Source organism: Corvus cornix, chromosome 1 (assembly GCF_000738735.6).
Source record: "Corvus cornix cornix isolate S_Up_H32 chromosome 1, ASM73873v5, whole genome shotgun sequence".
Taxonomy (NCBI): domain Eukaryota; kingdom Metazoa; phylum Chordata; class Aves; order Passeriformes; family Corvidae; genus Corvus; species Corvus cornix.
Window position 1 is genome coordinate 53692687 of NC_046332.1, and position 15934 is coordinate 53708620.

The following is a 15934-nucleotide window of genomic DNA, read 5'->3' on the forward strand; positions in this document are numbered from 1 at the left end:
TATAATTTTTATTATAATTAATATTAGTATTATTAATATATTTTCTTTTGTTTGAATTGTTAAACTGTTCCTACCTCAGCCCATGAGGCTGAAGATTTTCCGATCCTCCTCCTGACCAGGGAGGGTGGGAGTGAGTGAGCAGCTGCAATGGTGCTCAGCTGCCAGCTGGGGTTAAACCACAACACGTGGAGGTGTGAATATTCCTGAAGGCTTCCCAGCTTTGAATAATAGCATTTGTAAAATGGCTAACATATGCATGGATTATGTGATGTCTAACAAGAACTTGAGCTTGTGCCATAGTTCAAAGGAAATTTCAATCACCTACAGAACTCAAATTCATTAGAAAATTATCTTCACTGGTGAATTTGGAACTACTGTTTTGTTGTTATTCTAAAACCCAAATAATAGCAGGGGTTATCTGCCTATGCCTGTCTGTGGTTATGCATAGAAATCCCTCCATGGGGCCAGAAGTGTGGGCTGCTTAGTGGTTGTGTGAGAACCGAACTTTGCCTACAGGTGAAAGCAGGGTGAGCTGTAAGCAGAAGGCACAGGCATGAGTGAGTTTAGAAAGAACAGGAAGGTCTATAGCAGTTTGAGACACCTGAGTTTTAAGTCCAAGAAGCTAATTTAACGCAGAATACAAACACTGCCCTCACAGATGAAGAAACATTAAAAACAAATTGTTGGTTCTTCCACTGTTGGAGTGGCCAAGTCCCACAGAACACAGATGGCTTTGCCTGCCTCTTCCATTATTCCTGGTTGTGACTTCTTTACTGTAACTGTGAGTGATATCAGGAGAAGTAAAATAAACAGGGTTAGAGCATGGCCTCAAACACCATCCAGAAACCATCTGTATTGTCTAATTGGTAGCAACTCCAGGCTTAGTCCTGTGCCAACTAGTAAACTTCCCAGACACTGCACTAGCACAATGCCAGGGACAAGACGACTTTGCCCCAGTAAGTAATATAAGCAGTGTGATTTGGGTTTCCATGGTAAGATTTTGGTACCAGGAGGGGCTACAGGGGTGGCTTTTGTGAGAATCTGCCCATGTCCGAGAGATCCAATGCCAGCCGGCTCCAGGACAGACCCTCCACTGGCCAAGGCTGAGCCCTGCAGTGACAGTGGTAGTGCTTCTGCAATAACAGAGTTAAGAAGGAGCAAAAAGCTGCACCATTGCAGACAGAAAGAGGAGTGAGACTGTGTGAGAGGAACAGCCCTGCAGACACCAAGGCCAGTGGAGAAGGAGGGGCAGGAGGTGCTCCAGGCACCAGAGCAGATTCCCCTGCAGGCCCTGGTGCAGACCATGGAGAGGCAGCTGTGCCCCTGCAGCCCATGGGGATCCATGGGGGAGTAGAGAGCCACCTGCAGCCTGTGAAGGACCCCACCCAGAGCAGGTGGATGTGCCCAAAGCAGGCTGTCACCCCACGGGAAGCCTGTGCTGGAGCAGGCTCCTGGCAGGACCTGTGGCTCCATGGAGACTCACACTGGAGCAGCCTGTTCCTGAAGGACTGCACCTCATGAAAAGGACCCACACAGGAGCAACTCATGAAGAACTGCAGCCTGTGGGAAGGATTCACGTTGGAGAAGTTTGTGAAGGACTGTTTCCTGTTGGAGGGACACTACACTGGAGCAGGGAAAGAGTGAATCATCCTGCTGAGGATGTGTGATGACAATGTGTGATGAACTGACTGCAGCCCCCCTTCACCATCCCCCTTCACTGCTGGCAGGGAAGAGGTAGAGAAATTGTGAGAGAAGTTGAGCCCTGCCTGGAAGAAGGGAGGGTGAGGGAAGGGTGTTTTAAGAATTGGGTTTATTTCTCGTTTATTTCTCATTACCCTGCTCTGTTTTGATTTGTGATAAATTAATTTCCCCAAGTTGAGTCTGTTTTGCCCATGACAGTAATTGTAGAGTGATCTTTCCCTGCCCTCATCTCTATCCACAAGCCTTTCCTTATATTTTCTTTCCCCTGCCCAGCTGAGGAGGCGAGTGACAAAGTGGCTTTGGTGGACAGCTGGCACCCAGCCAGGGTCAACTCACCACACAGGGCCACCCTGTTTTGTGGAAAAAGTACAGCATCAGCATCATGCTTCTTCCCTTGGGTCCGTGGAAGGCGCTCTGGGTTGATTTATTTACTGGTTTAAACACAGCCATTCTTCAGTATGGCTCATAATGTGCCTAGTGAGAATTTTTGCCAAATAGGACTCTACTGCAAGCAGGCATGACAGGTCAGTAGTCAAATAGATCTTGCAAGGCTCACCCATTTCTAGGACTTGTGAGTGAAGATTTCATAGAAATGGCCAGTTAATGCACTGTCAGCTTGACATTTCTGGAAGTGCAAAACTTACTGCATATGAAGAAAACTTACTGTACATCTGCATCTGTAATGTGTGAAATAGACTGTGGAACAGCTGCAGATGAGTGCAGGTACTGATGCATGCACTGTGTCCATTTGCCCAGAACTGCCAGCCCAGGCAAAGTGATTGCCATGGCTCCAAATGGACAGCCAGGCATGCAGGAATCCTTGACCATGTTCTTCTTTTTCTGACTGTAGAAATTTCGAGGAAGAAAAAGGGCTCTTTTCTGTGGAAATATGAAGATATATCTAAGAATTTAAGATTTTCAGTTGTTTCTGAATTAATGGTTTCAGCTCCTATACCATACAAAACTTTTCACTTCAGAACAGTTTTTCATTTATCTTTTGAAAGTCTCCTGAATTCATGTGCAAAATGAATCTTACTGGTAATTAGGTATTTGGTGAATTCTTAGCTTGCTGCATGTGTTAATCATATTGAAACTAGCTATACTCTAATGTTGCTTTTAATTCAGACTGAAAATCAGTATTCTCAGTTGAATTGTGTATTGGCTTATGAAGTGTTGTGTCTTCACTACTGCAAGTAAGTCTTATTTTGTGAGCTCTGCAAAAAGATTATATTGTTAATATACATAAAATTTGATTTCAGCCAAGTATGTTCTCAAGGGGAATTCCAGGAGGCAAAGGGTCCTTGTTACTTGGAACATCATTAACAGTATTTTGTGACCTTCAAGGCAGATAATTAGAAGAATAAGTTGTTAAGGTTTATGTACCATCCATAGCGTTATTGAAACAAAGGACCTGTGTGAGATGCTTTTTCAAAGATTCTGCACAGATCAAGAATTGTTGTCTTTGACATAACCCTTATCAAGAACATCATACCAGAAATGAAGAACTGGCAGTAAAACATCCCCTGTACTGGATTTGGGAAGTAACCAAACTGATTACAAAGAAAGATTGTAAATTGATTTAAAATGTGAAAGGGTTGTATTAAACCTAAAGACTGCTGTACTTGTTCCATATCTTTAGAAGTGACTGGCTGAAGACTGACTTGCCCATAGTCTGAAACAGACCTTTTATCATCTGTCCGCTGGATGGAACAATACAGGCATGTTTCATTTATTTAGGATATGGCCAGGGGCCAAAGAAAGATTAAAAATGTAAGCAAGAGTCAGTGCAATGGTTGTTCCTGTAAGAGTTAGGCATTTGGATTGCAATATCAGCAAATCCGCCCACAAAAGATATATTCCTACAACAGAGGATTTTCATTTATGTCCTGGAAAAGCTATTGGTATGGTAAGGACAGGCTTACCCATTACTCCAGCAGCTGAGTTTGGAATGCATTTGGCATTTACGAGAGTAAACAAAAGCAATTGACATACTTGAATAAGTTGTTTTGTGAGCAGCAGAACTAATGAATGCAAACAAATTCTAAAAGGAACAAATTGTTCCTTATGGAATTCTGTCTTTGTTCTTCAGCCTCCCTCATCATAACCCCAGCTCCCCTGCCCAGGTCCTCTGCACTTTTTGAGCCAGCTGAGACTCATCACATGCTGCAGCTTACTCAGGGCTGGGGTGTGCTGTTGGCCCCCTGGCCCTGCCATAACTGAGCTCACTGCGTCTCTGTCTCACTGAGGGCAAGTTGTCTGAGGACCTCTGTCCTCCAGAGAAACTTCATTGTTTTGTAGATGCTTGAGAGGGGTTCAAGCCTGCCTGAGGGACCTAACTTGAGCTTAAATTCAAGAAAGCCAGCCTTGTTTCAGTTTTTCTGCCCTACCAAAAGCAACAATAGATCATCACTGCTTGTCTGAGACCAGGCATCTAATTTTTGCAGACAAGGTCTGCCTTCAGAGAGATCCAAAGGTATTCAACTGTCTACACTGACTGTAGAGGGAAACTTTCCTTTAGGAGAGCTTATTCTTCAGTTTCCTGAAATGTTTGGTCAAGGTAAAAACCTAAGGTAAGACTCCAATTTGAGCCTTATTTTTTCTATTTTGATTGAAACTGTCCCTGGAGGTCAGCAGAGGCGGACAGACAGATTGCCACATTGTGGGAATTATGGGAAACTATGCTAAAAGTAATAACAATTAGGAAGCACGTGTATTTAATTGTAATGGTTTATCTGCTTGAATATTGCTCTAGATAATGTAGAAAAATACTGCAAAAATAGAATAAATTTTCATTTAGTTTCATTAGAACTTTTTTTTTTTAATAGTTGAATACAAGTCCAAATCTTGTGTCTATCTGAAACAATTTAATTCAAAAATGTAGAAGAGTTCAGTCCAAGATTTCATTTCAGGTAAGGGAACTGATCCTGCTACATACACTGTTAGTGAGTTGAACAGAAGACTAAAACTTCTTGAACGCAAACTTCTGTAGAAAAGCCATTCACCAGTTGAACTCAGCTTTTCTAATATACCCGTGTCTTCTGAAAGTACCCAGACCAGTGGCTGATGTGATTCCTTAATCTTTCTCCAAAATACATTTTTAATTTTTCCTTGACACTCAGGTGGATCAGAGCTCTACTATTTTATGATTTAATTCTCTTCAGCTCTTTTGGAACATGCACAAAAGAACTGGAGAACTGCTGGTTCAAAGGGATAGTAACAGAGCTGGAAATAAGTCAGTTTGAATAAAAGAAGAAATCAGCTGAGCCTGTAGTGAAAAAATCTGACTGATTTCAAGCTGAAATCTTTGGCACATTTGGATAACAAAGAACACACTATAAAATGACGGTTTGTGCCTTCTTGTCCTCTTAGGATGAAGCCAGAGCAAGGAGATACTCTGATGGCCATTCCACTGTGCTAGCTCAACCACAAATGTGACTGGGAAGTGGATGAGGTCTCACAGGAAGCCTGTTTTGAGCTCAATTTTACAACAGAAGAAGTGAGCTGTTTAGGAGTAAGAATACCTAATTTTCTTCAGTGAATGTCTGAAGACTCTGCTATAAGACCTTGACATTCACAGTATGGAATGCCTGTCTATTTGTCCGCCCATGCTCACTTTATTTTTTTTTTAATTAAGTGCTGGTTTGGCCAAGGTATGCATTCATGAAAAGTGCTAATAAATCTCTGATCACCTGGGCTGGCTTTGTTTCACAGACAGCACTCACAGGAGTGCTGAGTCTTCTTCTGTGAGCAGTGACATTGGCACAAGGAAGAGCAGTTCTCCTTGCCACCAAAAACCAACCTGTCTTCAGAAGGCAAGCGGGTGAGTTCCTTCACTTGCAGCGAGGCTTTGCTTCTTCTCTTCTCTACCATGCAAGTACTCTCTAAGCCTTCTATGGTCTGGCTCTAGACGCAACTGCAGTCACATTTTTCTTCACAGAGTTGAAATAAAATTTTACAAGTCAGTTTTGCTTAAGCAGCAGAATGGTTGGGGGACCATCCTGGACTCAAGGAGAGGTATTTCCACTGAGGTATTAAAACTACTGAAGTATTAAACTATTATCTGAATATTTCTGAAAAAGAAGAAGCCTAAGAAATATGTAAAAATCCACTTGCTTTATTTGTGCAATATATAATTTGTGAATTACATAAAACACATCTAGGACAGTATCAGTCCTTGGGGAGGATATCTTAGTTCTGCCTCACAGGACTTCCACATTTAACTTAGGAGTAGAGTGGTAAACCAAAGCTAACACTTTTTTTTTTTTTTTTTTTTTTTTTTTTTTGCTAAACTAAGACTTCTATGCTCAAGTCCTAAGTGGTTTAATGTGGAAATTCTGAGGGACAAAAAGCAGAAAAAGGAAAGAGCAATTGTAAATAAACCCACAAGAAATAAGGAGGATTTTGGCAAAGGAGGATAAAAAGAGAAAGAAACAGAGAAGTGAAATACGTCTAGTGAGAGAGAAAGAAGGAGTAACTGCAGGGAACACCAGACGTTTCCTACCCATGGGACCATGTCAGTGGCTCAGACAGAAGCAGCTGTACTCAGCAGAGACCCAGATTTGTCTGAGACCCTGGGGCTGTCTTGACAGAAACTAAACCCAACTTTCAAATGCCAAGCAAAACAGGGTTAGAGATGAAGAAAGCTTTTTACCTTAAATGAAAAGCTTTGCCTTAAATAAAAACTTTCAGAGTTCAGAGTTCTCCCTTCTCCTCTACTGCATGAAAAATAGAAAACTTTAGCAATCAATGGCTGTTGGGCTCTGTTGTCAAGGTCTTGGTTATAATGCAGCTTGGACAGCCACGGTGGATGAGGCCAACGGGGGATTCAAATGGAATGACCTTCTTTTGTTGCATTTTGGTTTTCAGTTTTTATTTGAAAAAAGCTCTTTAGCTTAGGTCTCTACCTAGGTTTTTTTTGTAACCGAGATATAAAACAGTTTGGCTCCATCTTAACTGGCCAGCCAAACTGTGTTACAAGGTCAGGCCATAAACAAATTTAACAACTGTTGTTAATTAAATAGTTATTGTAGTATAGATGGGGTCAAACAAAGGGTATGTGTGGGAGGGGAGGGAAAGAGAGGGCCTAAGTGGCAAAAGGTGGGGGAATCTTGGCTCCTGACTCAGAAGGCGTGAACAAGCAAGAACTCTGTGGAAAAGACCTCTGGGACATAACAATAACAGTTAGCGTTTCAAATTTTGGTGCAAATATTAAGAAATTAATAGCAAAAAACCCCAACCCATGTTCTCTCATTTACACTTTCCTATTATGTGAAACCATCTTGGTAAGACTTGGCTTTTCTCCAGCAGAAATCCTGTATCTGCCTCTATCAGTGGTATCACTTCAATGACATATTAATGCCTCCCAATGCCAGGATGTTGTCCAAGTTCCAGCTGTTTGAAAGAGTTGTTACAGAATGGGAATTCCAGTTGGAGATTTATAGAACAGCAACAGAAAAAAAAAAAAAAGGGTTACATTTAATTTTAATACTCAGAAATGTGCTTTCCTTGTCATGAAAGTGGAACCCTGCCTGCATGTCTGCAGCCTGCCTTGCATACTGATTTTGTGTGTGCCTAGCTAAAACCAGTGCCTGTGATATGATCTGATTTTGACTGTACAGAAGAAGGTAGGAGGAGCAAAATTTATGCTTCAGGTCTGTAAGGCATTTTAAAGTTAATCGGGTCCTTTGGGTCTGATATAATTTGTGTAAGATTGCTGTTGATGATTAGAATAGCTATTTAAGGTTTTTGTTAATAGTCTGTTACATGGACCCGGTGGAAAGATTCCAATAGCAGTCTGTTAGTTTTTCCCTGTCACATTCAGGTTACAGACCCTTCACAGATGTTGTAAATAGACATCAATACTAAAAGGGAATATTACACAAATTAAAATCATAAGTGTGCTCGAAACTGCCAACATAGACATTTTGTTAAAAACATCTGTCACATAAAAGCAAACATTTAAGGCCATTATATTTATAACAATTGTTTTCATTTTTAATATGTACTACATATTTTTCTTTTCTTCTGTTATTATTGATTTGAATATTTTTTCTTAGACTTTAATACTTATTTTTTCCAACATTACTTATGTTCTTGACCATATAAACAATAATGTGGACTTTTAATGAAAAGAAATAAATCTCAGTGTTTGGAAATCTAGTGGATACTTGCACAATGAATGAGTCAACTGAGAATCCAACACCATGTTCTCCAAAAAAAAAAAATATATAGTTATCAAATGTTACAAACAAAAGTATTAAGCTGGATGTCTGTTCAATTACATCCAGTTATTTAATTCTGTTCTGAAATAATTTCTTAGGTGAAAAGGATAAATGACACATAAATGTCCTCTTCTGGGCCTTTTTGTTGCATTACTGCTGATGCAGCTGTTCCAATTGTACAAGTACTCACCAAAACACTGTGCAACAGACCCCCCCAAAGCTGGACAGCCTTGAGGTGCTTTCTGACTAACACACCTACTGCACCGGTGTTATCCACCCTTCCTTCCCCCTTTCCACCGCTGCCTGCAGTTTCTGTGTGAATCTGTGAAATCTCTTAGCCCAAGCTGCTCTAGGCTCATCTCACCAGTGCTTTTTCTACTACAAAATAAAAGAGAGAAACCATCAGTGCCCCCATTTAGCCTGCTTACAACTCCTCTCTCCCTCATGTTTTCTTTGGGGGGAACTATTTTGAGCTAAGGCAGAAAAGGAGCTAGCAGTGAAGAAGTGGGGACAACTGCACCTCATGCTCAAGCTCAGCCTTATCTCCTTCCATTTGTAGCAGCACACCTTCACACTTCCTAACAGCTTAAATTTGTCAGAAGATTATATAAATACAATGAATTGTCACAATCAGGAAGAATTTCCTGCTCACGGAACAATAGTCTTGGTCTGGTTAAAATCAATACCTGCTATTTTTTTGATTGCCTGTGTTCTGAAAACCACTTAAATACATGATCAGCTTTAAGGTAATATTTAGCTTTTCCTTAAGCTGGTGATATATTTCTCAATGTAAGGCCTCCATATAATTAGATGCAGTTGAAGAAGGACAGCTGCAGTCTCTAGAAGCATTGTTATTTGTGTGGCACAGAGGGTATGCTGGACCTTTAAAAATGTAGAGACAGAGCCCATGGCCAGGGTAGTAGTTGTTGAACCAATTCAGACTCAAAAAAAAGTTACGAAAAATGTAAATACTGACTTCAGGTTCCAATCAAGAATGGAACAGATCTCTTGAAGAGATTATGAAGATGCTCTGTTGTGTAGGACTGAGTAAGCCGGGCCCATAGCATCATAGAAATGTCAGTTGGAAGAGATGCCTAGAGATTTCCTGGTTATCCAATGTAACCTCCCTCTGGAAGCACGATTACCACCAGTGCTAGAGTAGCCCTTAGTCTGAAAGAACTGTGGGTTTTTTTTTTTCATTGCTGTGCATGATAGGGTATCATTGCCCTTTGAAAGTGTCAGGTACAGCTTCTTCAGAATTATCCCGCATGTCAGGATCAGGCCCAGATCACTCAATAAAGACACGATATGTTGAAAAGTGCAATTATTATGATCACAATAAAGCCAAAACCAGGAGTCACTGGGCTTCACTGAGTTGGTGAAACACAGTCAAGAGTCAGATAGTAAAGGGTATCTTTGCAGCATCCTGCTGCTGCTGCTGCAGCGTTCTGGTTTGCTCTAAGTCTGATCTGAACTCTCTGTCACGTCTGCCAGCCTGTATAGATGCCTCTTTATGGAATCTCAACTAGACACCTATATTTAGGAACTCCATTGACAGTAGCAAATAGATTTCAGCTGCCTGCAACAGGAGCTTACACAACATGCTCCCAGATAAATACCTGCATATAGACACCTGTAGGATCCAGGTCCTACCTGCAGTTGAGAAGTAGGAGGCTTCTGGAAGAAAAGTTTTGAGCCCTGAAGAACAATATGTTCATCACCCATCTTTATTGTGGAGGTACATATCCCATGTCCCTAAATTTCCAAATGAAATATTGAGGAGGCCATGCTGTATAAGTGTATGTAGTAAACCAGCCTCACTTCTTTCACATATTCTACAGGGTTTCTATGCTGTCTAGCTAACACTTGACTGTATAATCATTGTAATTTTTAAAATTTGAGTATTTAGTAATAAGTATTTAATAGTATCTGTTCGATTGTATTATATTATTTTTCATTTAACAGAAGATCCCGGAGAGAAACAATAAGAAAAGATAGTGAACATGCATAAAAAGAATGAGCTATTACAGTTTCACCCTCAAAAAATGACATGATGTATTTTTAGGGGTTTTCAGTGGGAAAATGGAAACACAGTGGGTCAGAAATAAAATGTTGCTGTCAGAATAACTGCTTTTATGAACTGCAAACCAGAACCACCACACATTTGGGCACTGTGTAGGTAAGAACCATCAGCATCGAGGCACTAAATGGACAAATTCCTGTAAAGCACACAGCTCCTAGGTATGTGACCTGCATGGGAAAAATACACAATTCCTGAAATATGTCAGTTCCTCTGTTTTCTGCTTGTCTTAATTTTTCTGTGTGTCTTACTTCAAGATGATTAATTTGCTGTGTTCAACATTAGTTTCGGCAATGATTTCTCAGCATGTGTGTGTGCCTTGTCCCTTTATTTCCACATTTTGCTCTGTGGACACAGTTACTGCCATTTGCAACATCAGTTCTGGTAGTATTGTCTATCTCTGTTCTTTATGAGCTTAAAAGTGCATGAAGTCAGGCATTTATCTACATGTCTTTCTAATTTATTGTCAAATTATGCTGTCCTCTAGACCATACCAGGTATGTCAGTAGAGATTTCAGAGAACAGATTTAGAGTGCTTGTACTTCCAAAATATTTATTTAGAGCTAAAAGAAAGAAGTTTTTTTGGGGTTTGTTGTTGTTGGTTGGTTAGTTGGTTGGTTTTTTTTTTCCTGGGCAAATGAATGGGAAGGTTTGGCAGGAAACAAAATGTAAGAATCAAACTTCTAGGTTATTTTTTTCAGAAAGAATGAAACAATAGAGTCTGTGTTGAGAGGTAGGTGAGGGCCACTGTAACCTGTGCAGGGGTCTGGGGGAGATTTCTCCCCTAAGTGATTTAATTGTAATGCAGCTTTGCTTTGCTACTAGACTGTGCTGGGACAGAAGTAAGCTACCATGGGGGAAAAACAGCATGCAAATGTTAGCTGCAAATCCACTGACATCATCTCTCAGTAACTCCACGTGCCCTTTTGTCTTGCAGAAAAGTGGTCCTTTGAAATTTCTTGCCTGTCAGCCAAAACCAGGTTGAAAAGTAACAGTCCCCTGGTACCAGAGGGGAAAGGCTGTGCTGGCCAGCAGACTGGCAAAACATAGCTGCTAACTCTGCTCTGACAGGTTGGGAAAACACAATCTCTGGGGCTTGTTCTAGGTCCTTCCAGACCTCAGTAGGAATGTTCATGCCTTTTCTGGTGCTGGCTGAGATCAGCTATGCATAGATTTTCCCAGTACTCGGTTCAGATCCTATTTCAGACACTCCCTGGCAAACACAATATTGTAAATGCTTTGTAGCACTCTGCCTTTGTGCCTGAGTGTTGTGTCTATGGCTGATCTCTTCCTTCGAGCATACAGCTGCACAGGAACCTGTATTTATCCTCATATTCATTCTGCTTTCAACTGTGTTCAGGTCTTACAAGTGTCTTCTATTTGTTATTTTTCTGTTGAAGCCTTTGTTTGCCTAAGTCTTTGATCTCACATATCCAAACATAAATATTCTCTCTAACACTGTACTCAGATGGCCAGAGGAAGGAACAGTCTTTGCAAATATGCATTGTGTCAGTATCTCAAAAATCAGGCAAAGTCACATTCATAAAGCCAAGCATTATCCTCTATTTATAAGACAGTAAAGAGCAGGGAAGGTTCTTATCACTGCACAGGAGGGGGGAGGTTCCAGAGAGGATCAGTCCTGTGCTGGTAAGGTATTGTGGTGACATGGTGGGGATGAACAGATCCGTGGGAGGGCAAGAAAGTCATGAAACCCTTTTCTGTTCCAGTCTCTTCCCCAGCAGAAGGCTGAAGTCCCTTACAGTCCCCATACTGTGGCTTTGGGGTGGCAGTGATTAAGACCAGTCGGGTGTGGCTGGGGAGTGCTGTGTCTTCCAGGTACACTTCATGGTTGCTACGAGGGAGGCTCTTAGAGCCAGCTAGTTCTTTGGTCTCCCCAACAGGACAGCTGCCACGTGGAGTGGGAAGGGGCAGTTTTTGCTATTGCGACTTACTTTTGTGCAGTAAATTCGAGTAAGAGACAGAGATGCGTCTTGCTTCAAAATACCTGGACACTCTGGGAGTCCTGTAAATGCTATGACTAAGCTGTCATTTCATAGGGGAGAATCAGAGGATGGGCTATTTTGGCATCATGACTTCTGCTGTGGCATATTTTTGCTTTCCAGTAGAGGTCTCTTACAAAGATGACCTCCCAGTTTCTTTGGAATAAACAGAATGAATGTGACTAAAAGCCACCCCCACAAAATGTTACCTGATATGATAATAAATTAAATGAATTTTTAAAATGAAATGTATATGTTTTTTCATGCCCAGAAGCATTAACTGAGATCTGTTTTGTTAAGGGTCTCTTTAAAACGGATCAAATTCTAGACCCAGTTCCTCCTCTGGCATGAATTTCCCTAGATGCCTATGCAAGCACATCTGCTTCCATAAATTGTGGATCTGCCCCTGGCAATTTAAAGTGTAAGTTTTAATTTTGGAACAATTAGACTATCTGTCTTCTCTGGAGAGAGCCTAAGTCACTGGGGTTTACATGTTTTCAACACCTAGAAACTCTTTACCCATACACTGGTAAAAGAGGAGGGGGCTCAGTGACTGGTCAGAAAGCAGTGTTTGTAATAAGTCAATTCTAGTAATTGCTCTTTAGTTTTAAAAAACCACTAAAATTTGGTTGGCAATGACAGTGCCAAAGAGTGTTAAAGAAAAGGACTCTGGTAGCCTTCAAGACATAGCTGTGGAGTGCATTTGCAAGCCTGCAAGCCTCTCTCCAAGGAGGATAAAGAATCATATAGTCATAGGATGGTTCAGTTGGAAATGATCACCTAGTTCCAGCTCCCCTGCCATGGGCAAGTACACCTTCCACTAGACCAGGTTGCTCAAAGCTCAATCCAGCCTGACCTTGAACACTTCCAGGGATGGAGCATCCACAACTTCTCTGGGCAACCTGTGCCAGTGCCTCACCACCCTCATAGTAAAGACTTCCTTCCTAATATCTAATCTAAACCTACCCTGTTTCAGTTTAAGGCCATTCTCCCTTGTCCTAGCACTACATGCCCTTGTAAAAAGTCCTTTTTCAGGTCTCCTGAGCCCCCTTTTAAGTACTGGAAGGCAGGTATAAGGTCTCCCCAGAGATTTCTCCAGACTGAATATTCCCACCTTTCTCAGCCTGACCTTGTAAGAGAGGTGCTCCAACCCTCTGATCATCTTTGCCACCCTCCTGTCACCCTTTCCGACAGGTCCACGTTCTTCCTGCATTGGGGCCATTCTCTCACACAGTGCCTTCCCGAGCCATGGCCCAGCATGCATGCCATACTGGGCAGTACCAGTGCACCAGCCATGAGGAAACCAGTTATAATGAGAAGACGAGCTGTGTTTTCTTTGGCAGTGTACAAATTGCCTAAGTATGGTTGCTACAGAAGCAGCTGTCAGCTACCTCATGAGTTTGCCATGCAAAGTGGGTAAGAAGCTCAATCTTTATTTTGTGTCAGTGTCCTGAATAAACCGTCCACCACTGCATATGGGATCCATAGGGAAGTAGGTTCTGTGGTGCCTCACCTCCTCTAGAGCATAATTTAATCTCTCTTCTGCCCTTATTCACATGCTGCCATTCAGGCTTTCCCTGAGTACCTCATCAATGGAGAGTAAGTGCAGCACAGGATTTGGTCCTTTCACTTCAATTTTTACGGTTTGTTCTTATATAAACACATTTAAAGGAGTTTTACAAAAGCTGCATAATTCAAGATAGCTTTTGGCATGATGAAAAGAAGTGAAAAGAGAGGAGAAAAGATCCTTTCACTCTGATTTCAAAATGAAGGAGTAAAAAGTGTCCCAGACATCTGAGATGGGAAGGTCCAGAAAAGGCTTCTTAGCAACCCCTATCTACATAAACAGTGAGACAAATGAGCCAGTATGAAATACTGTGAAAAGTCACAGTTGCCCCAGACTGTACTTTTCAGGATCTCAGAGGCTGAAAAAACCCCACCACTTTTTCAACATAGAGCTTGTTGGGAATTTTTTACTTGGGCTGACCTTCCAGACAAGAAACAGTACTCTGCAAAAACCTATACTGGAAGGCACAGCTTTTGTTAAAAAAAAAAAAACAAAAACAAAAAAAACAAAAAAAACAACAGGTTTTGTTTGGAAAAGTCTAATTAAATATTTCATTTGAGGTTATTTATTTAGTCACTTAAAAGTTATTCAAAATCACTTGAAAAAATATAAGTACAAGGCACTGTAACAAAACATTAAAGAGTGCACATTGTTGCTTAAATGTAACCATACAGCGGTGACTGAGATGTGTTGCTGTACCTCTCCTGCTTTCCAGCTGCTGCCCTAGACAGGTGCAGGTGGCTGGTCTGCCATAGCCCCGTGCCTCATCTGTCAACCCTTTGGGGATGTCTTCGGACCCTTTACAGCACCCACTCTCCTCAGAGGCTGCAGCTGACCCAGACCATTTCTTCCTTGCCACCCTTTTTCAGGCCCAAAACTGAAACTCGTTCACTGATGCATGTTCTGTGGAAGCCAAAGATGAAGTCGCAGAAATCTGACATCCATCTGGTCGCTCTGTCTGGTCCCCACTCACCTGCTGAGCAAATTGCTAGGTCTGGTTTGGGAGCCCTGTTTGACTGGTTCTAGCTCTGCCATGAGTATGACCTACAGAATTAGCTTTACATATATTTCACACAGTCTGGGTGGAAAATTCAGAGCAAAAGCAGACAGATACCTGGACAGAGTCCCACATCTTTGGGAGGGGTCAGGGAGAAGATTTCTGCAAGTTTTTTCTACTTGTGAAGAGATAGAATATGTATTGTATCCAGTGCATGTGTTTCTTTTACAAATGTTCTTACATTAAGTAACTATAACCATCCATAATATAAACTCTAAACTCTAAATAACCCACCATATGGTATGCATCTATAGGTAAGTAAAATCAGAAATGGTTCAAATGAAGTCTGCCAGAACCAAAAGTTTCCTTTTTTTTTTCCCTCCCCCTGCCCCCCCTTTTTGGCCTGTAATGGAAAATAGAAAATTATACCCCTGGACTTTTTACATCTTCCAATTAACTTTCAGCATGACCATGGGGCATTCAGGTGAGTGAAGATACAGAGGATTCATTGTAAAATGTCCAATAGTGTATTACAATTTCAAAAGTGCATGAATGAAGATCTACACAGGAAAATTAACCACTTCCTCCAACTATTCAAAAAAACTATAGCATCTTGCCTATATGAACAGGACCAAAACATGCATATGTGTTTTACAATCCTGTTAACACATCTAATAGAATCTGATTCCATTTAGGCACATTGCCTTAGTAGAATCATAGAACAAAAAGGAGACATTGTGTTTTGTCTAAATTTCCACTCTGAGGAACTCAGTGCTCTTTGGTCAGGGACATACCTTAGCAGTGGCAATTTAATTGAATTACAATTTTTAAATGCTTACCTGTCCAAACCATATTGCATTAAATTAACAGAGCAGCAAAAATAAAATTAAATCTGGGTTAATTTTCATATTATAGTAGTGGGATGTTAATTTATAATTACATTAAAAAGCAAATCATCTACAGCAAACACCAAGAAGTTGTCAGTAATTGAGGAGGGTTTTTTCCTGTTGCAAGGACTATTTTATGAGGGACTTTCAGGGTCAGATATAGCTCTGATCTGGGAGGTGGCCTGCAGTGGAGCTACACAAAGGCTCCCATGTTATGCTGCTCCTCTGGCTGGTGATAATGTTAAGAGCACAGCCGTATCATCCTCACCTTCCCTTGTAAGTCCATCCCTGACTCCTGCCATCAGTTTGACAGTTGTGTTTTGGTTTTTTTTTTTTCCTTTTTTCTTTTCTATTCACTTTCTTCAATTTGTCTATAGAAATTGCACATTTGATTGTCACACATCTGATTGAAAAATACAATGTGAAAACAGGTAATGCTGTATTTGTGGAAGGGCTGGCATGCACTTCCATGGATCTAAGC